The sequence below is a fragment of the Calonectris borealis genome, unplaced genomic scaffold (assembly GCF_964195595.1).
Source record: "Calonectris borealis unplaced genomic scaffold, bCalBor7.hap1.2 HAP1_SCAFFOLD_222, whole genome shotgun sequence".
Classification (NCBI taxonomy): Eukaryota; Metazoa; Chordata; class Aves; order Procellariiformes; family Procellariidae; genus Calonectris; species Calonectris borealis.
In genome coordinates this window covers 1-23,437 of record NW_027441607.1, presented here as the reverse complement: position 1 = coordinate 23,437, position 23,437 = coordinate 1, and the positions used below count along the sequence as shown (strand labels likewise).

The 23,437-nt window shown below is 42.1% G+C and overlaps 2 long non-coding RNA genes across 4 annotated transcripts; both read right to left on the bottom strand.

The window, feature by feature from the left end:
- Positions 1-1,919: 1,919 nt before the first annotated feature.
- LOC142077338 (uncharacterized) lies at positions 1,920-18,658 on the bottom strand. 2 transcript variants are annotated; one of them, XR_012671730.1, is made up of 4 exons: positions 4,661-18,658; positions 2,331-2,394; positions 2,062-2,242; positions 1,920-1,978 (listed from the first exon to the last, which is right to left on the bottom strand). It is a non-coding gene; the product is annotated as an uncharacterized LOC142077338 (long non-coding RNA). The 2 variants fall into 2 exon arrangements; XR_012671729.1 differs by having other exon boundaries at positions 1,964-2,242.
- Positions 18,659-20,458: 1,800 nt separating this feature from the next.
- LOC142077339 (uncharacterized) lies at positions 20,459-22,745 on the bottom strand. 2 transcript variants are annotated; one of them, XR_012671732.1, is made up of 3 exons: positions 22,250-22,745; positions 22,018-22,130; positions 20,459-20,861 (listed from the first exon to the last, which is right to left on the bottom strand). It is a non-coding gene; the product is annotated as an uncharacterized LOC142077339 (long non-coding RNA). The 2 variants fall into 2 exon arrangements; XR_012671731.1 differs by having other exon boundaries at positions 22,018-22,745.
- Between the last annotated feature and the right edge of the window lie 692 nt (positions 22,746-23,437).

Here is a 23,437-nt window from a genome sequence, read left to right as displayed (position 1 = left end):
CACCTCAAACCCTCCTCCAATGCCAAAGGCAGCCTGCACAGGACCTGCAAAACCAGAGCAAAACTCTGCACTGAGTCGCCATATAATACTTACCCATCAGACACCGACCCTGCCCACAACTGCCTCACCTGCTCGGACCTCTTGGCAGCAGCTGGGCCCCACAGAGCGGCGCCTGCAAAAAAACCAAGCAAAAAGGCACATGAGGAGATACGGCCCGAAACCGCAGCCCACCTGCACCAATCTCTGTCTTGCACTCCTTTACCTGAACAGCTCACCGCCCCTGGCCTCCATCAGCTTGGGGCGCCACACCGAGGTTGGTGCGCCACCTGTAAGGCCCAAACAACATGGGTTGCTTATGACTTCACCAACAATTCAACACCTGAAAAATAACCACTACTTCAGCCCACCGATCAGTGCTCACCTGCTCACCCCGCCCGAGTCAGCTCCCATGCCCATATCCCACATCGCTCCTCAATTTGCACCTTCAAATTAAAAAAGGGAAAAAAAAAAAAAAAACAAAACGCAAAACCATAAATTAATCATATAGCCACCAGTCACATCTTCCCTCTAATACGACACACCAACCCACCTTCTTACAGCGATCCGCTCCCCTCTCCTCTGTCGCCCTTTGCCGGGCAGCTGGTCCCTCTGCACCTGCAAAACCAGAAGTGTCGAACTAGTCACCCGGTTGCAGAGCGATAGGGGAACAAGTCCAGAGGTCTCCTTTCCATTTAGGAATGCCATCTAGAATCCCACTATACATCCCATCACTCTAAAAACCCACACCAACCCGCAACCTTTAAGCCCCACCCATACAAGCCTTTCAGATTTTATCTGCTTTATTACCCCTGAAGAGACCCTCCCGCTCACCTGGGCTCATCCCCATAAAACACTGTTGAAAGAGTTAACCACACAACCCGCCAACGGCTACTGCTTCCGAGATGGCCGTACGACCTTTGCGCCCACCGTCTAGGCATACCGACATGCTGACCACAAACTCCTATGGCTATTCCACCTACCCCTGACTCTACGCCCCCGGGCAGGGCGGCTCCAAGCCAGACACACACAAGCACACACCGACACTGCACGGAACGCTACAAACGACGCACCTCAAAGCCAAGAGAAAACTCTTGGTGAGAAGAGCAACACCCGGACAGAAGACGCCATCAGGCAAGATGACTGTCAGGACCGTGACGGTGACATGAGGCGGCTCTATGGCAACCCCAGAGAAAGAGCAGAACATCATGGCCTGCGACGAGAAGTTACTCTCAGAACTGATACGATGTATGCGCAAGAAGCCGGCCGGCGACACCTAAGAACTTAAGGATGTGGGGAAGAAACCCGAGTCCATGAAAAATGAACATAGAGAGCGGAGCACCTCACGCAGCCGGCAGGGACGCCGCAGAAGAGGGCCGTGAGGAAGCTCGCAAGAAGCCAGACAGATGTGCACTTTAAGCTCGTCACGCAAGAAAACAAGCGCCCGATGGGCGCTATGCCAATGAGTACAGGCTTTCGGGACCCTAGAAATGGCGCCCCAGGCACCTGCTGTGCTCCTCAAACGGAAAGAGCAACGTGGGCATCAAGACCCAAGGAAGGCCTAAGACACAGAAGACAGGCCACACAAATGACACAACACATGCAGGCTGGAACCGCCCTGCCCAGCACACTCTAGCATCACGCCCAAGAGGAGCCGCCTCCCTTTACCTGCCCAAAAGGGACACTGCCCGGACAGGCCCCGGCCCTACACTACCTGTAAAAACCCTTCGGGCAATTGCCAACCCCACCCCCTTGCTCCCGCAATCCCTCTCTGGCACTGGAGCCCCAACTTAGCTTTGTAGTACACCAGCAGTAAGGATCATGACTGTAGACGCCAACATCTTGCATAACACCCTCATTCTCAGTCACGTCATGGGGTTCCACTCGCCCGCTCCCCGCCAATTCCAGAGTCCAAGGCTGCGGCTGACATTACTTGTGGCACCTAAGATTGCAAAAGACAAAAATACCATTCTGCTTGTGAGACATCACCTGTCCCGTGCTCCTCCTCTCTACTACCCATCTCACCTCAAATCCTTACACAATTCTAAAGGCAGCCCGCACAGCACCTACAAAACTGAAGGTGAAAGCTTCGCTTAATTGCTGCAGGATACTTTGCTCTCAGATGCCAACCCGGCTGACTCTCGCCTCACTTTCTGGGACCGCTTGTCAAGGTGCTGCTTTGCTCCTCTGACCCTAAGTGCAACACCTGCCAAAATAAAACTCAATGACACATGCTGAGATATTGCCCAAGACGAGAGCGCACACGCACCAATACGCATCTCCCGCACCTTTACCTCAGCCAGTTGCCTGTGCTGCCTCTGCCATTTTCAGACTGCTGTATTGAGATGCGGGTACCACCTGCAGAAGTGAAACAATTCGGGACACTTATGACTTAATTAACAATATGACATCTGACAACTAACAGCTATTTCAGCCCACTAGTCATTGCTTACTATGCCCGACTCAGCTCTAGTGCCTATATCCCACATCGCAGGAAGCATCATGACAGAAATAGAGGGGTGCTGAGGTGACCGGAGAGACAGAAGACTGCTCGAGGACACAAAGGTACTCGGAAAGGGGTTTGAACAGAGTACTGACGTCGCGAGGGAGATGCTGACCCATTGGAAGCGAGCGAGATGGAGGAGAGGACAAAAAGACTGCTCTGAGGAAGAGGATGACCCGAGAGATGTTCTGACAAATCGAGAGGGGTATGAATTACACTCCAGAGATAAAAGCGTGCCGAGAAGACGCTCTAAGACCTCGGGATGAACCAAGAAAAGAGAAAAAAAAAAAAAGAGACAAAGAAAATTTAAGAAGTGACAGGGTATGTGACAAAGAAGAAAGTAGTAAAAAATAGGGATAGGCAGCTTGATAAAAGTAGACATAGAAAGAAAATCTTAAAAGCAAAAGGGCACAAGGCAGAGGAGAAAAAAAAGTGAAAAAATAGGGACAGAAAACTAGATAAAAGTAGACATATAAAAAAATTGAAAAAAGTTATTAAAGGAGGAAAAAATAAAAATATAAGGACAGCAAACTAAATAAACAGAGACGTAGAAAGAAAATAGAAAAATTGAGAGAGTACACAACAGACAAGGAAGAAACAAAAAAATAGGGACAGGAACTATATAAAAGCAGACATAAAAAAAATTTTAAGAGCAACAAGATAAAAGAAATAAAGGAAAAGTTAAAAAAACAAAAAGAGCAAACTAAATCAACAAAGACACAGAAACAAAATTTAAAAACCGACGGGGTATGGCACAAACTAGAACGAAATAAAAAATAAAGACTGTGAACTGGAAAAAAGTAGATATAGAAAAAAATTTAAAAGGAACATGACACAAGACAGACAGGAAATAATAAAGAAATAAGATTAGACATCTTGATAAAAATAGACAGCAAAAAAATGTTAAAAGTGACAATGTAGAAGACAGATAAGAGAAAAGCAAATAATAGAGACATAAAAATACATACAAGTGACCATAGAAACAAAAATTCTAAAGTGAAGAAGAAAAAAACATATTAAAAAGCAAAAAAACCTAATTAGACAGAGACATAAAAAGAAAATTCTAAAAGCGACCAGGTACGGGACAGACTAGAACGAATTAAAAAAAAAAAAAGAGACAGCAAACTGGATAAAAATGCACAAGGAAAGAAAATTTAAAAGTAGGACAGATAGGAAACAATGAAAAATCAGACAGAGACGTCTTCATAAAAGTAGACATGGAACAAAAATTGTAAAAGCAATGGGATACAAGAAACAGGAAAAAATTACAAAATAGGGACAGAAAATGATATTAAAGTACACCTAGAAACAAAAATTCAAACCGAAAAGAACTATGAGAGTAAAAAAATTAAAATTTTTTTAGTTAACTAGATGAAAGTAGACATAGAAAGGAAATTTAAAAAGCAACATGGTTCGTGACATACAGGAAAGAATTCAGAAATAGAAACAGGAACTGGATAAGAGTAGACATAGATGATTTTAAAAGTGCCAGGATTAAGAAAATAAAGGAAAAAAATTAACGAATAGGGACGGCGAACTAAAACGGAGACATATAGAGTAAATGAAAAACTGTTGCGGCATACATGCACAGCCTTTATCATAACAGGACAGCCCTACCATCTCTCTCCATTCATTGCACCTCTCTCCCTCTGTCTCTCTCTGTTGCCTCTCTTATATCTTCCTTCTGGCAATGATCACATGTCTGCTCACAATTCCCTTCACCTGTTTCTGTTCTTGAATCAGCTGGTACTCATTAGGCCACCTCTTAATTCTTCTCCACACCTCCCCCTTGTTGTTTATGGTTTTGTAGCATTGCCAAAGTCCTATCCGAAACTCCCAATTCCAGAATTCTTCTCCACATCACCCCCTTTTTTGTTCTCAATTGCCAAATTGTTCATTATGTTCACTAGAACAAGTTCATATTCAAATGAAACCTGTGACCCATATTCTTTTATTGATTTGCGTACCTCCTTAATCACCTCATATGGTGGACAAACTTAACATTTCTAATTCTTTTTCCTATTCTCCATAACCCATATTCTTTTATTGATTTGCATACCTCCTTAATCTAATTCTTTTTCCTATTCTCCATAACCCATATTCTTTTATTGATTTGCATACCTCCTTACACAAACTTAACATTTCTAATTCTTTTTCCTATTCTCCATCACACAGTTCACTTTCCTCTAGAACATCACTGATACATGTGTGTGTGTGGGTACGAATCCCCGCAGCAGATCTTCTTGGGGTGGGAGGGCGGGAACAAATGGTGCTTTAGCCTCTATCGCTGCAAAACTTCATCCGCCGTTGGCGCAAGTTCAAATAAATCTTTCTTATCTTTTGATTTTCTCTCCAGAATTGCTGCCATTACATTCACTAGAACAAGTTCATCTTTAGCCTCTGTTTCTGTAAAGCTTCATCCGCCGTTGGCGCAAGTTCAAATGAATCTTTCTTATCTTTTGATTTTCCCTCCAGAATTGCTAAATCAGTCACGTTTTGCAACACCTGCTCTGCAGGATGCAACTTCTGCAGAGCTGCATACACACAATATTCCTTCTAGAACTTCTAGTTGCAAAGTTTCCCTCGTCTGTAGTTCTTCTACTGAGATGCCGACTGCCCCATGACTAACGTATAAAGTTCATATAACTTCCCCACGGCTGCTCACCTCTGTATCCGTTTTTTCTTTTATCCCGTTGCCTTTCAATGGCTTTTTTCTTTTATCCCGTTTCCTTTCAACGGCTTTTTTTTCTGTTTCCTTTCAACAGCTTCTATCCCATTTCCTTTCAACGGCTTTTTTCCTGTTTCTTTTCAACAGCTTTTGCAGTTCAGCGGGGCTCACCACCGGGTATTTCTATTTTCTTTCTCCTAGACCTTCTTTCTTCAGGTTTTCTTCTTTCAGTCCCTGTTCGGGCGCCATTTGTTGCGGCATACATGCACAGCCTTTATCATAACAGGGCAGCCCTACCATCTCTCTCCATTCATTGCACCTCTCTCCCTCTGTCTCTCTCTGTTGCCTCTCTTATATCTTCCTTCTGGCAATGATCACATGTCTGCTCACAATTCCCTTCACCTGTTTCTGTTCTTGAATCAGCTGGTACTCATTAGGCCACCTCTTAATTCTTCTCCACAAAAAACCATCAGGCTACATGACAGACGAGAACGAATTAAACAACAGGGATGGGAGTTTGATAAAAGTAGACGTAGAAAGAAAACTTAAAAAGCAATAGTAAGGAAAGACAAGAAACAAAAAATAAAGAGCGTGAACAGGATAACAGTAGTCAAAGAAAGGGCATTTAAAAAAAGAGGATTAAGAAAGAAAAAGAATTTGAAAAATAAGGACAACGAACAAAAATGCAGACAAAAAGAAAATTTGAAAAGCAAAGGCATAAAAGACAGACAAGAAAAAAAATAAAATTCAGACAGCGAACTGGACAAAAGGAGACGCAGAAAATATCAAAAGCAACAGGGATTAGGGAAGTAAAGAAAAAAAAGGTAATGACGGTGAACTAAATAAACAAACATAGAAAGTAAATTTTAAAAGCGATGGGGATTGAGAAGAAAAGATTAAAAAGTATAGATAGAAAATGAAAAAAAAAGTACATGTAAAAAAACTTTAAAAGCCATGGGATTAAGAGAGGAAAATATGAAAAAACAGGGACGGCAAACAAAAAAACGAGACATAGCAAGTACATTTTAAAAGCGAGGGGGTACATGACAGACAGGAAAGCAATAAAATATAGGGATAGGGAGCGTGATAAAAGTAGACATAAAAACAAAATTTGAAAATCCAAGGAATTAACAGAAAAAAGAACTAAAAAAAAGAGGAACAGCAAACTAAATAAGCCAAGACGCAGACAGAACATTTAAAAAGCAAGGGCACTAAGGAAACAAGAGAAATAAGAAACAATGCAGACAATGATCTCAATAAAATCAGACATAGAAAGAAAATTTAAAAGCAATGTGTTAAACGAGAGACAGGAAAGAAATAAAAAATAAGGATAGGCCTGTTGATAAAAGAGGTCACGGAAAGAAAATCTAAAAAGCAATGACATACAGGACAGAGAGGAAAAACTTTCAAATAGGATCACCAAAGTAGACAAAAGTAGACATAGAAACAAAGGTTTACAAGCCAAGGATTAAGAAATGAAAAGATGAAAAAACAGGGACACTGAACTAGAACAGAGACGTAAACCAAAATTTTAAATAAGGCAGCACTAAGGAAGGACAAGAAGTAATTCAAAACTAAAGACATCAAACGGCATAAAAGTAGACATGGAACATTTTAAAAGCAACAAGGACTATGAGAAGTAAAAAAAAAAAAAAATTAAACAACAGGGAGAACGAACTAAAAAAACAGAGACATAAAAAGTAAATTTTTAAAGTGACAGAGTACATGACAGGCAGGAAACATAAAAATCAGAGATAGGAAGCTTCACAAAAGCAGGCATAGAAGGAAAATATTAAAAACTATTAGGTACAGGACAGATAGGAAAAAAACTGAAAACAGAGACAGCGAAGTAGATAACAGTAGACATTGAATCAACATTTTAAAAGCCAAGGGATTAAGGGAGGAAAGAATTAAACAATATTGGTAGCAAATGAAAATGCAAAGATAGAAAGAATTTTAAAAGCGAGAGCGCTAGGGAAAGACAAGAAATAATGAAGAAAGTAAAACAGCGAACGGAATAGGGGTATAAAGAAAGAAAAATTAAGGAGATGAGGAAAAAATTAAAAAATAGCAACGGCAAACTAAAACAGAGACGTAGAAAGAAAATTTTAAAAGTCATGGCAATAAGTAAAGCAAGAGAAAACAATTTGAGAATCAAGACAACGAACAAGACAAAAGCAGAAAATTTTTCAAGCCGATGGATTAAGAGAGGAAAGAACTAAAAAACAAGGACAGTGAACTAAAAGACATACATAGACAAAAACTTTTCAAAGCGACAGTACTAAGGAAAGACAAGAAATCATTAAAAATTCAAGACAGGGAACAGCATAAAAGTAGACATAGAAAGAAATCTTAAAAAACAACAAGCATTACGGAAATAAAGGAAAAAAATTATGAAATAGGTACAGCAAACTAAAACAGATGTAGAAAGAAAATATAAAACCGAGGGCACTAATGAAAGACAAGAAATAATTAAAAATAAATACATCAAAGGGAAAAAGGTAGACATAGAACATTTAAAAAGCGAGGGGCATTAGGGAAATAAAGGGAAAAATTAAAAAGTAGCAACACCTAAGTAAGCCAGAGATGCAGAAAGAAAATTTACAAAGCGAAGGCACTACTAAAGACAAGAAATCATTAAAAAAAAATACAGCGACCCAAATAAAAGCAGACAGAAAATTTTAAAAGCGAGGTTGATGAAAAAAATAAGGAAAAAATTAATAAATCGTGACAGCCAACTAAAATGGAGCCATAGAAAGAAAATATAAAAAGCAATGGCACAAAAGAAAGAAAACAACAAAGGGAATAAAAGTAGGCATAGAAAGAACATTTAAGAAGTGATAGGCATTAGGGAAATAAAGGAAAAAATTATGAAATAGGGACACCAAACTGAAACAGAGACATGAAAAGAAATTTTTAAAAGTGACTGCACTAAGAAAACACAAGAAATAAATAAAAAAAAAGACAGCAAATGGAATAAAAGCAGACAGAAAATTTTAAAAGCAACAGATATTAAGAAAATGAGAAAAAATTAGAAAGTAGCGACGGCAAACTAAAACAGAGACATAGAAAGAAAATATATAAAGCAAAGAAATTAAGAACAGAGAGGAAAAAAAAATAGGGTCAGCAAACTAAATAAATGGAGACATTGAAACAAAATTTAAAAAGTGATGACGTAGAGGGAAGAAATTAAAAACACGAACAGGAAACTGGATAACTGGAGTCAGAGAGAGAAAATTTAGAAAGCAACGGGATACTGGCCGTATGGGTAAGGAGTTAAATATCAGGAGAGGGAGCCACAGGGAAAAGACATTGGAAGAGCAACAGGGTACAGAGCACAGGGAGTCACTGAAAAGAGAGATGGGTCATGCTGACTAGAGGGAGACCTAGAAATGCAATTTGCACAAACAATGGGGAAGAAGGCAGCACGGAAAAAATGAAATAATAGCAGGTGGGGAGCTGGAAATGTAGAAGGCGACGGTGTACAGAACAGTGCTGACAAAAGAGCAAAAAGCTTTAGGGAGCCAGGCAGCTGGAAAAGTAGACAGAGGCAGGGACGAGCAAGGAGGTAGGCAGAGGTCTGGAGAAGCACCGCAGGGATGGGCCCGGATGGACAAGATGGGATGCACAACTCACCGCAGCTGCTGGAGACCGGCAGGAGACCTTTACTGCCCTGAGGCTTCTCTCTCTGCCCTTGTCCCTTCCTCCTCGGCAGTCCTGGCTGCCCGACCCTCACCCACCCAAGAGCAGGGGCTGGAGCGCTCCTCTCCCACGAGGCTTCCCAGACTCATGGCAGCTCACACATGCGGCCAACAGAGGCACCGAGCTCCTGGCACCGTGTGCTGGTGGCGTGCTCTGTCGGGGATCGCTGGGAGAGATCCTTCCTCACTGCGGGGATGGGCTGTTCCTTGCCGGAGACAACTGCCTGCAGAAGCCTCTTGGTTTCACTCTTCAGCCGGGTGCTGCAGGCAAGCGTGCCCAGGCAGCCCCCTCCCCAGCTAGAGCCCCTTAGCATAGCAGGGCCAGCCCCATCCTCAGCCTCACAGGGACCACGGGGAGCTGCCCTGACCCATCCCCACCTGCAGCCTTTATAAACCCCTGGCCCAGCCCCATTCTCACCTCATGGGTTCCACCTGGGCTACCCCAGCCCACAGCTGGAGCCCATCGGGAAGAGGGGCCATGGCCCCAGCCCCACAGCACATCACCCCTTCCCCTGGACCCAACCACAGCCACTTGCCCAGAGCCCAGCGGCTGGAAACGCACCCAGGAGCGCAAAGGAGGCAGCAAAGGTTTGTTTCTTTACACGCATCAAAAATTTTGGTAGTGAGTTGGCTCCAAGTCTCAGAATCCAAAGGCAGCAGGACAGAGGGAAAAGAGGGAAGAGGAAAGCAGTAGGAAGGACAGAGGAAGGTAGACAACAGGTATGGGACAGGGAACCAAAAACTGGGATACAGGGAACAAGAGAGGGACAGGGAACCGCACACGGGTGATGAGAGAGACAGAAATGGAGCGCAGCAAGGAGGAGGATGAGGAGATGGAGCAATAAATAAGGGCGGGGGGGGTGGGTCAGAGAGCAGGGGAGAGAGAGGGGAGGAACCGAGCGGGACAACAGAAACAACAGAGAGGGACAGAGAATGAGACAGACACAGACAGGAGACAGAGGGACGGTGGGGGTGTCATTTTACAGTGATAGAGAACTGGATAGAGCGAGATATGTAGAAAGCTACAAAAGGTGAACACAGCAGAAAGATTTTTTAAAAAAACACCACCAACAAAGAGGGACAGGAAGCTGGATAGAGGCAGTTATAGAGAAATTTAAAAGTGACAAACACAGGAAAGAATTAAAAAAGAGAGCACGTAAGATGGATAGACTGAGAACTAGAAAGGGAACAGGAGAGAAAGGCAGGAAATTTTAACAATTGTTCGAGGAAGCTTTATAGAGGGAGGTTCAAAAGAGAAAATAAAAAGCGATGGGCTACCAGAAACACAGCGAGGAAAAAAATGGACAGGGAACTAGATAAATGGAGATATACAAATAAAATTTTAAAAGCAACAGAGTACACAACAAGAAAGAATTAAAAACAAGGGAAAGGCAATGAGATGAACAGAGGCATAAAAAGAAAATTTTAAAAATGACCGGGTAAGGAAAACGGAAAAAAAATTTAAAATAGGGAGAGGAAACCGAATAAAAGATGAGAAGGAAAAAAATTTCAAAAGTAATGGGATACATAAGAGACAGGAAGAAAAATAAATTAGGGATTGGGAGCTTGATGGAAGTACACATAGAAGGAAACTTGAAAATGCAAAGAGGTACAGGACAGTCAGCAGACAACTAAAAATAGGGACAGCAAAGTAGAGCACCGGTACATATAGAAACAAAATTTTAAAAGCCAAGGGATTAAGAGAGGGGAAAAGTAAAAAAAATAGAGACAGCGATCTAAACAGAGACATACAAAGAAAATTAATTAAGTGGAGCGCAGGCTGCGGGACAGACAGGAAAGAATTAAACTAACACATTGGATGGGATAAAATTACACATGGAAAAACTAAAAAGCCACATCTTTTAGGAAAGACATGAAAAATCTAAAAAATAAAAAAGGGTGACCAAGACAGAAACCTATTAAAAAATAATAATAGGGAGTTTGATCAACGTAAATATAGAAAGAAAATTTCAAAACCAACTGGCAAGAGGACAAACAGAAAAAAAAAATAAAAACAGAGACCGCAAACTAGATAAAAGCAGACAGAGAAACAAAATTTTTAAAGCCGAGGGACTAAGACAGGAAAGAATCAAAAAATAGCAACGGCAAACTAAACAGATGAAGACAGAAATTGTAAAAAGCGACCGCACTAAGGAAAGATGAGAAAAAGATTTAAAAATAAAGACAGCGAACAGGATAAGGTAGACTGAAAATTTTACAAGCAATGGGGATTAACGCAATAGGAAAAAATTCAAAAACGGCGACAGAGAACTAAAACGGCAAAGTAGAAAGACAATTTAAAAAGCAAAGACATGAAGGAAAGACAAGAAATAATTAAGAAAAAGAGCAAAGGGAATAAAAGTAGGCATAGAAAGAACATTAAGAAAGCGAGGAGGATTAGGGAAATAAAGGGGAAAACTAGAAAATAGGGACAGCAAACTAAAACGGAGACATAGAAAGAAAATCTTAAAAGCGAGGGCACTAAGGAAAGAGAAGAAATAAAAAAAGGACAGTGAAGGGAATAAAAATAGACATAGAGAGAACATTAAAAAACCGAGAGGGATTAGAGAATTAAAGGGAAAAACTAAAAAATAGGGACATCAAAGTAAAAGATGTAGAAAGAAAATTTAAACATCGAGGGCACTGAGAACAGACAAGAAATTGTTAAAAAAAGAAAAAAACAGCAAAATACAAACAGCGAACGGGATAGAAGTAAAAAAATCCAAAAAGTGACCAGGATTACAGAAATAAATAATACAGAAAAAATATTTTTTAAAGGCCAGCAAAATAAAATAGAGATGTAGAAAGACAATTTTAAAAGCAAAGGCATTAAGGAAAGACAAGAAATAATAAAAAAATAAAGACAGCGAAAAGAATAAAAGTAGACAGGAAATTTTAGAAGCAAATAGGATTAAGGAAATAAGAAAAAAAAATTTAACATACCACCATTAAACTAAAACAGAGTTTGAAAGAAACAAAATCTAAAAAACGACAGCAAATAATCGAGAGAAGAAATAATTTTTAAAAGATGGCAAAGGGAAAAACGTAGGCGTAGAAAGAACTTTTCAAAAGTGAGAAGGATTCGGGAAATAAAGGGAAAAACTAAAAAATAGGGACAGCTAACTAAAAAGGAGATGTGCGTAGAACATACAAAAAGTGACAGTGATAAGTAAACATGAGAAATAATTAAAAAATAGACAAATAAAGACCATAAACAGGATAAAAGTAGACTAGAAAATGTTAACAGCAAAGGTGATTAAAGAAATAAGGAAATGTTTAAACAATAGCAACAGCAAACTAAAAAGAGAGACATAGAAAGAAAAATTATAAAGGGAATGCACTAAAGAAAAACAAGAAAAAATAATTAAAAGCTAAGGACTGCGAACGCGATAAAAGTAGATAATATTAAAAGCCAAGGGATCAAGAGAGGAAAGAACTAAAAAATAGCAACAGCAAAATAAAATGCAGACATAGATAGAAAATTTTAAAAGCTAGGGCACTAAGGAAAGAGAATAAGTAATTAACAAATAAAGGCATCAAAGGGAATAAAAGTAGGCATGGAAAGAACATTTTAAAACTGAGGACGATTAGGGAAATAAAGGGAAATATTAAAAAATAGGGACAGCAAGCTAAAACAGATGAAGAAAAAAACTTAAAGCAAAGGCACTAAAGAAAGGCAAGAAATACGTAAAAGAAAAGACAGCTAAGTAAAGACCGGGAACAGGATAAAACTAGAAAATTTTAAAAATGAAGGGGATTAGGGAAATAAAAGGAAAAAAATTTAAAAATAGCAGCGGCAAACTAAAACAGAGATGTAGAAAGAAAATATAAACAGTGATGGCACAGAAGAAAGAGCTGAAATAATTAAAAAGTAAAGACAGTGAATGGGATAAACGCAGGCATAGAAAGAAAACTTAAAAAGTGACAATCATTAGGGAAATAGAGGAAAAAAATCAGAAATAGGGAAAGCAAACAAAAACAGAGATGTAGAAAGAAAATTTTTCAAGTGATGGCACTAAGGAAAGACAAGAAATTAATTAAAAAATAAGGACAGCAAAATAAAGACAGCGAATAGGATAAAAGGAGACAGAAAATTTTAAAAGCAACAGTAATGAAAGAAATGAGAAAAATATTTTAGAATGGCATTGGCAAATTAAAACGGAGACATAAAAAGAATATTTAGAAAGCAGGGGCACTAAGGGAAGACAAGAAATTATTTTTGAGAACTGCAAAGGGAATAAAAGTAGGCACAGAGAGAAGATGAAAAAAAACAGGGGCTTAGGGAAATAAAGGGAAAAACTAAAAAATAGGGACAGCATACTAAAAGAGATGTAGAAAGAAAATTTTAAAAGCGAGGTCACTAAGGAAAGAAAAGACAATTTTAAAAAGATAGCGAACGGAATAAAAGTAGGCATAGAAAGAACAATTAGAAAGCAATGGGTATTAGGGAAATAAAGGAAAAAATTATGTAATAGAAACACTGAACTAGAAGAGATGAATATTTAAAAAGCGACGGCACTGAGGATAGACGAGAAATTATTGACAGAAAAGACAGCAAAATTAAGACAGCGAACGCGGTAAAAGTAGACAGAAATTTTATAAGTGACGGTGATTACAGAAATAAGGAAAAAATTAAAAAATAGCACCCACAAACTGAAATGTAGAAAGAAAATCTAAAAAGTCACGGCAAAGAAGCAAGAAAAGAAATAATTTTAAAAAGATAGCAAAGAGAGGAAAAAGTAGGCGTAGAAAGAACTTTTTCAAGCAAGGGGGAAAGGAAAATAAAGGGAAAAACAAAAAAAACAGACAGCGAACTAAAATGGAGATTTATAAAGAATATCTAAAAAGCAAGGATGGTAAGGAAAGACAAGAAATAATTACAAAATCAAGATGGTGAACATAATAAAAGAAGACAGAAAATTTAAGAAGCAAATAGGATTAAGGAAATAAGGAAGAAAGTAAATACTTGCAAACTAAAACAGAGGAGAAGAAATAAAATTTAAAAAGTGATGGCATTAAGGAAAAACAAAAGAAAATAATTAAAATATTAAGACAGCAAATGAGATAGAAGTAGAAAATTTTAAAAGCAACAGGGATTAAGAAAATAAGGACAAATGAAGAAATAACGATGGCAAACTATAACAGAAACATAAGAAGAATATGTAAAAAGCAACGGCACTAAGAAAAGACAAAAAAAATTCTTATAAGACAGCGAAGAAAAAAAATAGGCAGAGAAAGGACATTTTAAAAGCAACAGGCATTAGGGAAATACAGGAAAAAACATAAAAAAGGGACAGCGAACTAAAAGAGATCAAGAAAGAAAATTTAAACAGCAAGGCTGCTACAGGAAGATGAGATATAATTAAGAAATAAAGACAGCAAACTGGATAAATGTAGACAAAAAATTTTAAAAGCAACAGTGATTAAGGAAATAAGGAAAAATTAAAAAGTAACAACAGCAAACTAAAACAGACGTAGAAAGAAGATCGAAGTGATGGCACAGAAAAAAGAGAAGAAATAATTTTTAAAAGACAGCAAAGGGAATAAAAGTAGGCATAGAAAGAAAATTTTAAAAGTGAGGGGCATTAGGGACAAAAAAGTAGTATTAAAAAAATGGGAACAGCGAACTAAAACAGATGCAGAAAAAAAATTTAAAAGCGACAGCATTAAGGAAAGACAAGAAATAAAGGTAGGCAATTAAAGACCCCAAATGGGATAAAAGTACACAGAAAATTTTAAAAGCAACAGCGATTAAGGAAATAGAATTGGTAAAAGTAGACATGGAAAGAAAATGTAAAAAGCAACAGGGTACACGATAGCCATGAAAAAATTAAAAAACAGCGATACGCAGCTTAATATAAGTAGACAGAAGGAAAAATTTAGAATTGATTAGGTACAGGACAGAGAGGAAAAAATTAAAAAATAGCGACAGTGAAGTAAAACTGAGAAACAGAAAGGAAATTTAGTAACGACAGGGTACAGGACATAAAGGAAAAAATTGAAAAATAAAGATAGCAAACTGGATAAAAGTAGAAATTAGAAATTTTGAAAAGGGACGGGGTAGGTGACAGACAGGAAATACTTACAAAATAACCATTGACAGCTTCAGAAATGTAGACGCAAGGTCGTGGTTTAACCCTGGCTGGCAACTAAGCACCATACAGCTGCCCGCTCGCTCCGCCACAGCGGAATGAGGACACAATCGAAAGGATAAATGTGAGAAAGAAACACAAGAGTTGATATAAAAACAGTTTAATAATTAAGAAGAAATTGTTTAAAACATACGGGGGGGGGGGGGGGGGGGGAACAAACAACAAAAAGAGAGGAAAATAAAACCTGAGACAAACAAGAGATGCAAATGACAAAAATTGCTCACCACCGACAGACGGATGCCCGGCCGGTCCCGAGCAGCGCCCCCCCGCAAACCTCCACCCCCAGTTTTATTGCTACGCATGACGTCATAGGGTCTGGAATATCCCTTCGTTCAGGTGGGGTCAGCTGTCCCGGCTGTGTCTCCTCCCACCTTCTCGTGCACCTCCAGCCTGCTCACGGGCGGGGCGGGGCGAGGAGCGGAACAGCCCCTAGCTGCGTAAGCGCCGCTCTGCAATAACTGCCATGTCCCTGTGTTAACAATGCTGTTTTCGGCACAAATCCAAAACGTAGCCCCATACCAGCTACTGTGAAGAAAACTAACGCTATCCCATCCAAAACCACCACGTGCAGAAATAAAATTTTAAAAGTTGTGGTGTGGAAAACACGGAAAAAAAATTTAAAATGGGGACAGAAAACTAGAAAAACGGAGACATAGAAAGAAAATTTAAAAAGCATTGGGGAACAGATAAGACAGCAAACATAAATGTTGACATAGGAAAAAATTTATTAAGCGATGGCATTAAGACAAGAAAAAAATAAATAATAAGGATAGGGTAAAAAATAGAGACAGACATGGAAATATAATTTTTAAAGTGACAGGGTACACATCAGACAAGAATAAATCAAAAAATAGGGATAGGGAGCTTGATAAAAACACACATAGACTGAAAATCGAAAAAGCGATGGGGTTTAGGACAGGCAGGAAAAAATTGAAAAATAAATACAGTCATTTGGTTAAAGTAGACATAGAAAGAAAATTTTAAAAGCGACTGGGTAAAGGACAAGCATGAAAAAAAACTTAAAATGGGAACAGAACTGGATTAAATTCGACACAGAAAATTTAAAAAGCAAAGCCATTAAGGAACAACAAGAAAAAAATTTAAAACAAGGGTAGGACGATAGAGAGAGACATAGGAAGAAAATTATAAAAGCAGAGGCATTAAGGAACAACAAGAAAAAGTTACAAAATAAGAATAAGGAGAAAAGTACAGAGACACGCACAAAGAAAATTTCAAAAGCAACAGGGTACAGGATAGACGAGAAACTAAAACGTCAGACAGAAAATGCGTTAAAGTAGACACGGAAAGAAAATTTTAAAAGCGACAAGTACGGGAGAGACAGGAAAACATAAAAAATAGGGACAGCAAAGCAGATAAACTGTGACACAGAAAGAAAATTTAAAATGCGACGGCTTTAAGGAAAGACAAGAATAAATTTAAAAATAAGAATGGGGAAAAAATAGACACACACATAAAAGTAAATTTAGAAAGCAACAGGGAACACAACACGGCACAGAATTAAAAAATACGGATAGGGAGCCTGATAACCTATTTATCAGGTTAGAAAATTGAAGAAGTGATAGAGTACAGGACAGACCGGAGAGAATTAGAAGATGAAGACAGTTGAACTGCAGAAAAGCAGTCATAGACACAAAATTTAAAATTGACAGACTATAGTATAGACAGGAAAAAATTAAAAAACGACAGGAAACTAAATAAATGGAGGTATAGAAAGAAAATTTTTAAAGCAACTGGGAACAGGGCAGAGAGGGAAGAATTAAAAAATAGGGACAGGGAATCAGATAGAGGGAGACATAGAAAGAAATTTTTCAAAGCGACAGGCTACAAGAAACACAGGAAAGAATTAAAAAGTAGGAACAAGGATGAGAATAGAAGGAAATATTGAAAGAAAATTTAAAAAGTGAGAAGATATTCGGAAGAAAGAGACTAATTAAAATTTAGGGAAAAGAAACCAGAAAAAGGGAATTATTGAAGAGAAATTAGATAGCAATGGGGTACAAGAAATATAAGGAATAATTAAAAAATCAAGACGGGCCGGATAGAGAGAGACATAGAAGGAATTTTAAAAAGCAACCGAGTACAAGAAACACAGACAAGAATTAAAACATAGGGACAGGGAGATGGATAGAGGACAACATAAAAAAAGAACTAAAACGGCAATTGGGTACAAGAAACAAGGGAATATTAAAAAAACAGGGACAGGGAGATGGATAGAGGACAAAGTAGAAAAAAAAAATGGTGATTGGGTACAAGAAACACAGGAATATTAAAAAAACAGGGACTGGGAGATGGATAGAAGGAACCACAATGAGAAAACATTAAAAGCAATGGGGTACAAGAAACACAGGAAACAATTAAAAAATAGGGACAGGGAGATGGATAGAAGGAAACATAGAAAGAAAATTTTAAAAGCATTTAAGTACAGGATAGAGGGAGGAATTAAAAAATAGCGACAGGGTGCCAGAGAGAGGGAAACGTACAAAGAGAAATTAAAATGTAACGGGATATAGAAAACATAGGAAAACCTTAAAAAATAAGGAGAGGGAGACACAGAGAGGGAAACGGGAAACTTAGAAACAAATTAATAGGTGAAGTGGTACAGGGCAGAGTTGGCAGAGGAGTAACAAGTTTTGGGAGCCGGACAGGTAGGTGGGCCGGCAGAGAGGGAGACAGAAGCAGGGACGGGCAGGGAGGCAGGCAGAGACCTAGGGAAGGGCAGCAGAGATGGACCGGGACGCGAGAGAGAGAAAGCACGACTCGCCGCAGCTCCCGGCGCCGGTGGGAGACCTTCACCACCCCGACGCTTTTCTCTCTGCCTCGGCGGCAGGCGCCTCGACGCTCTGCCGCCGCGAGGCTTCCCAGCGGCTCCCACGTGCGGCCGACGGAGGAACAGAGCTCCCAGCACCGTGTGCCGGTGGTGCGCTCTGTCGGGGACGGCTCGGAGGGATCCTTCCTCGCCGCGGGCACCGGCCGTTCCGTGCTGCAGGCAGCTGCTGGCGGGACCCTCTCGGATTCCGTCCTCAGGCAGCTCACCTTCTTCAGCTCCCTCAGGCAGGCATGCCTGGGCAGACCCTTCCCCGGCTAAAGGGAGGAATTAAAAAATAGGGATAGTGAGCCAGATAGAGGGAGACATGGAAATAAAACTTAAAAAGTGACGGGGTACAGGACAGGTAGGAAAACATTAAGAAATAAAGACAGGGAGACGAATGCGGGATACATAGAAGGAGAAACTAGAAAGCGGCAGGTAAAGGGAAACACAGGAAAAACTTTTAAAATAGGGATGGGAAGGAAGATAGTGGGAGAAATAGGAAGACCTTTCAAAAAGCGACAGAATACAATTCACACAGGTGAGAATTAAAAAATAAGGCTGGCGAGAGAGAGAGATGTGTGTATAAATGAAATTTTTAAGATGATGGGATAAAGGAAAGAGCAAGAAGAAATAAAAAATAGGAAAAGGGAGCCAAATACAGGGAGGCGTAGAAAGAAACTTTGAAAAGCTATGGGGTACAGAGCGGAAGCAGGTATTTATGAAAAAACAGAGTCAGGAAGCCAGATACTGGTAGGTAGAGAAATGAAATTTTAAAAGTAATTGGGGTACAAAGCAAAGCAGAAAAACTTAAAAAAAACGGAGACGGAGCTGGTTTGAGAGAGACATAGAAACAGTTTAAAAGGCAAGAGGGTACTGGGCAGAGTTGGAAGAACAATAACAAGTTTGGGGGAGCCATACAGGTAGGTGGGCAAGCAGAGAGGGGGACGGAGGAAGGAGGCAGGCAGACATCTGGAGAAGGGTGGCAGAGATGGGCCAGGATGTAGAGGGGAGGACACGCAACTTACCGCAGCTCCCGGTGCCGGCAGGAGACCTTCACCGCCCCGACGCTTACCGCTCTGCATCTGCCCCTTCCTCCTCTGCAGTGCCGCCAGCCCGACCCTCACCCGTTCTGCAGCACGCAGCGGACGCCCAGATGCTCCTCATCCGCAAGGCTTCCTCGACACACGGTGGCTCACGCAAGTAGCGGAGACAACGAGCTCCCAGCACCGCATGCTGGTGTCCACTCTGTCGAGGGCGGCTTGGCGGGATCCTTTCTTGCCATCGGCCATTCGTTGCTGGAGGCAGCTGCCTCTGGGACCCCCTCGGATTCCCTCCACAGCCAGTTTTCCCTTCGTCAGCTCCCTCGGGCAGGCGTGCCCAGGCAGCCCCCTTTACAGCTAGAGCCCCTTAGCCCAGCCCATTCTCGGCCTCACTGGCCACACCTAGGCTGCCCCAGCCCCAGCTGGAGCCCATCGGGAGCAGGGGCCATTGGCAAAGTGCCACAGCACATCACCCTCTCCCCTGCACCTGTCCACAGCCACGAGCCCTGCCCCAGGGGCTGCAAACATATCCAGGGGCACAGAGAAGGCCAGGAAAAGCTTATTTGTTAATGCACGTAAGAAATCCCAGCAGTGAATTGGCTGCAAGGCTCGGTGTGCAAATGCAGCGGGAAAGAGGAAGAAAAGGGAAGAGAAAAGCAGGAGGAAGGACAGAAGAACATAGAGAAGAGGTGTGGTACAGGGAGCCAGAAAACAGGACACTGCGAAAGAGAGAGGGGTGGGGAGGAGGACAATTGTGTAGAGAGAGGAGAGCAGAGAGATTGCAGAAAACAACAAGGACAGAGAGAGGGAGGAAAAAATAAGAGAGACGGGGAGCGGGAGAGAGAGGCGGAAGGAACCAGCGGGACAAAACAGAGACAAGACAAGGGACGGGGAAAAATTCTAAAGTGATAGGGGAAAAAAAACATAAGCAAGAAATAAAAAATAGAAACAAGGAGCCAGACAAAGGTAGAGTGGAAAGAAACTTTCAAAAAGCAACAGGGTACAAGAAAGATAGGCAAGAACTAACAAATAGGGGCAGGGAGATGTAGAAAGAAAGTGCAGAAAGCAACAGGATACAGGACAGAAAAGGAAGAATTAAGAATTATAAACAAGGAAATGGACAGAGGGAGTCGTAGAAAGAAAATTTAGAAAGCAATGGTGTGCAGGAAACCAGCAAGAAATTAAAATTAGGTCAGGGAGACTGAGAGAGGGAAAGGTAGCAAGAAAATTTAAAAAGCGACTGCGTTGGAGAAACATACGCAAGAATTAAAAAGATAGGGATGGAGAGGTTAAAAGAAAGTTTCAAGAGCGATGGGGTACAAGAAACATAGGGAAGAATTAAAAAATAGGGACACAGACGCTGATATAAGAAAACTGTGGTGGGTTGACTGTGGCTGGCCGCCTGCCAAACCGCTCTATCGCTCCTCCTCCTCAACAAGACAGGGGAAGAAAATACGACAAAAAAGCTTGTAGGTTGAGATAAGGACAAAGAGATCGCTCACCAATTACTATCACAGGCAGAACAGACTCAACTTGGGGAAATTAATTTAATTTGTTTTCAATCAAAATCAGAGTAGTATAAAGAGAAATAAGAACATCTAAAAAACACCTTCCCCCCACCCTATTCTTTTTTCCTAAGCTCATCTTCGCTCCCGACTTCTCTACATCCTCCCCCTGAGCAATGCAGGGGGACAGGGAGCGAGGGTTGCGAACAGTTCATCGCATGTCATCTCTGCCGCTCCTTCCTCCTCACGCTCTCTTTCTGCTCCAGCATGGGGTCCCTCCCACGGGACCACAAGTGCTGATAGAAGCCCATTCCAGCGCTAGGTCTCCACGGGGTCACAGCTTCCTTCGGGCACATCCACCCACTGCGGCGTGGGGTCCTCCACGGGCTGCACGTGCACGTCTGCTGCACCGTGGACCTCCACGGGCTGCAGGAGAACAACCTGCGTCACCGTGTTCTTCGACCACAGGCTGCAGGGGAATCTCTGCTCCGGTGCCTGGAGTACCTCCTCCCCCTCCTTCTTCACTGACCTTGATGTCTGCAGGGCTCTTTAACACTCACATTTCCTCTATCGCAGCTTCTGCACAGCATTTTTTAGCCCTTCTTAAACGTCCATCACAGAGGCGTTACCAGCGTTGCTGATGGGCTCAGCTTTGATTGGCAGCAGATCCATCTCAGAGACGGAACTGGCTGTGCCCGACATGGGGGCGACTCCTGGTCCCTTCTCACAGAACCAGCCCCTGCCCCGCCCCAGCTAACAAAACCTTACCGCGTAAACCCAATACAACAGCGATCGGCTACAGGGCAGAGAAGGGGAATTGAAAAATAGGGAAAGGGACCCACAGAGAGAGAGGCACAGAGGAAAAAAATTAGCGATGGGCTACAGGCCCAAGAGGAGGAAACGACAGGGAACCAGACAGACGGAGATGGATAAAAACAAAGAATAGTGATGGGCCACAGGGCAGAGAGGGAGGATTTAAAAAAGGTGACTGTGATATGGACAGAGATAAACAGAAATACCAAAAAAACTCGATGAGCTGAAGGGGAGAGACAGAGGAATTAAAGAATAGGGACAGGGAGCCAGACAAAGAACGAACGATACAGACAAAAATGGGCCATGGGACAGAGAGGCAAGAAATGAAAACATAGGAACAAGAGAATCTAAGAAAGGAAAAATGTATCTAGAATACAGGGCAGAGAGAGGGGAATTAAAAAATAGGGACATGGAGACAGACAGAGGTGGGGGGGTAGGAACTGTGAAGGGCTAAAGGGCAGACGGGGAGAAATTTAAGAAATTGGGATAGGAAGACAGATAGATAGAGGGAGAAAGACAAAACTAGTGATGGACTGCAGTACAGAGACAGAGGATGAAAAAGAGGGCAAGGAACAGGATAGAAGCGCAGAGAAAAAAAGAAACCGGAAAAGTATAATGACAGATAAAGATGGGGACTTGGAGAACGAGAGAGGGAGAGGTGCAGAGAAGAAAAAAAAAAATTACCGCAGTAAGAGAAAGAGAACGGGGGGGCAGGGAGGGACCGGGATGCAGAAGAGGAACTACACGGCCTCGAGGCTCCAGGACTCACCGCAGCTCCCGCTCTCAGAGCTGCTGGAGAATTTCACAGTTCAGATGCATCTTCGTCTCTCCCTCTCTGTCTCCTTCCTCCTCCGTAGCTGCGGTCGCTTGACTGTCATCCACCTGAGAGAATAAATCAGTGTCTCACAGCTCTTACAATACGAGGCTTACCAGATACATAGCCTCACACGCGCACACTCTGCGTGGCTGTAGCGTGCTTTCGGTTACGTGTACAGACGTACCGTGCGGTGCACGTTGGTGATCGGATCTGCCGAGGACTATGCTAAAAGGGATCCTCCCTCACCTGATGAGGCAGGCTGGCTCCTGCCTGCAGCTGGAGGCAGCTGCCGGCTGGATCCTCTTTACTTTATTCTTCAGCTGCTTTACCTTTTTCTGGCCTCTCCAGCTTCAGCCACAGCAGCTCCTGCCCACAGCCAGTAAGCGTCCAGCTGTCCCTTTTTGCCCATGCCGCTAGGGGAATGAGGCCAAAGGCGACCCACGCAAACCTGAGCCAGACGCAATCAACAACATCCCCAGAGAGGAACCGATGACCGAGTCCTCGGTGCTGCCTCTGGGAGAGGGAAAGAGCAAGCAACCGTTATCCACAGTGATGACTGTAGCTCTCCTCAGGCAGGAACCCCTCCTTCTGCAGGAGCTCCTGGAGACACCGCTCTTTCCCCGAACTGATGCTAACGGCACCTGCATTTATGGAGAATAAAGCATATTCAAGGGTCAGCTTGCTGCCCTGACGACAGGGTTTGGGGGCAGTCTGTGGCTACGGGACAGGCTTCAAGGGAGGTGCTGGAGCTGGAGACAGCTGCAGGGGGTAAGCAGGGCTAGAGGAGTTTTCTTGAGTTGGGGAAGCACCCAGCACCTTTTCCAGGGGGTTGGAAGGCCTCCAGGTACCCAGAGGGGTGGGGGCAGCCATCTCCTGCGCCTCTTCCTGCTTCCTCTCCACCGGCTCTCAGAAAATCCCTGGAAGCAGCCCTGAGGGGGCCTGACTCCAACTGACCGTCAGCCTGTTGCACCGGTGCGTCAGAAATGTGCGGCTCATCGGCATGCTCAGGCACGCATGCCCCGGCAGCACCATCCCCTGGGGCTACAGCCCTTTGACATAGAGGGGCCATCACCATCAGCCTCACTGGCCCCCCCTGGAGCTCCTCCAGCCCCAGCCCACAGCTGCAGCCATGGCCCCTCACACCCGCTATTTAGCCTGCTCCCCTGGACTCTGACAGTCATTCACCATGTACAAAGGACTACAGGGACAGTCATGAGAGCAAAGGAGACAGCAAGTGTTTATTCGTCAATGCGTTTAAGTTCCAGGAGTGAGTCTGCTCCGGGGCTCAGTGCCTGTACCGAGACAACTCGGCAATCGTTACTGGAGCAGCAGATACAGAGAACGAAAATACAGTGAAGGGGAACAGGACACA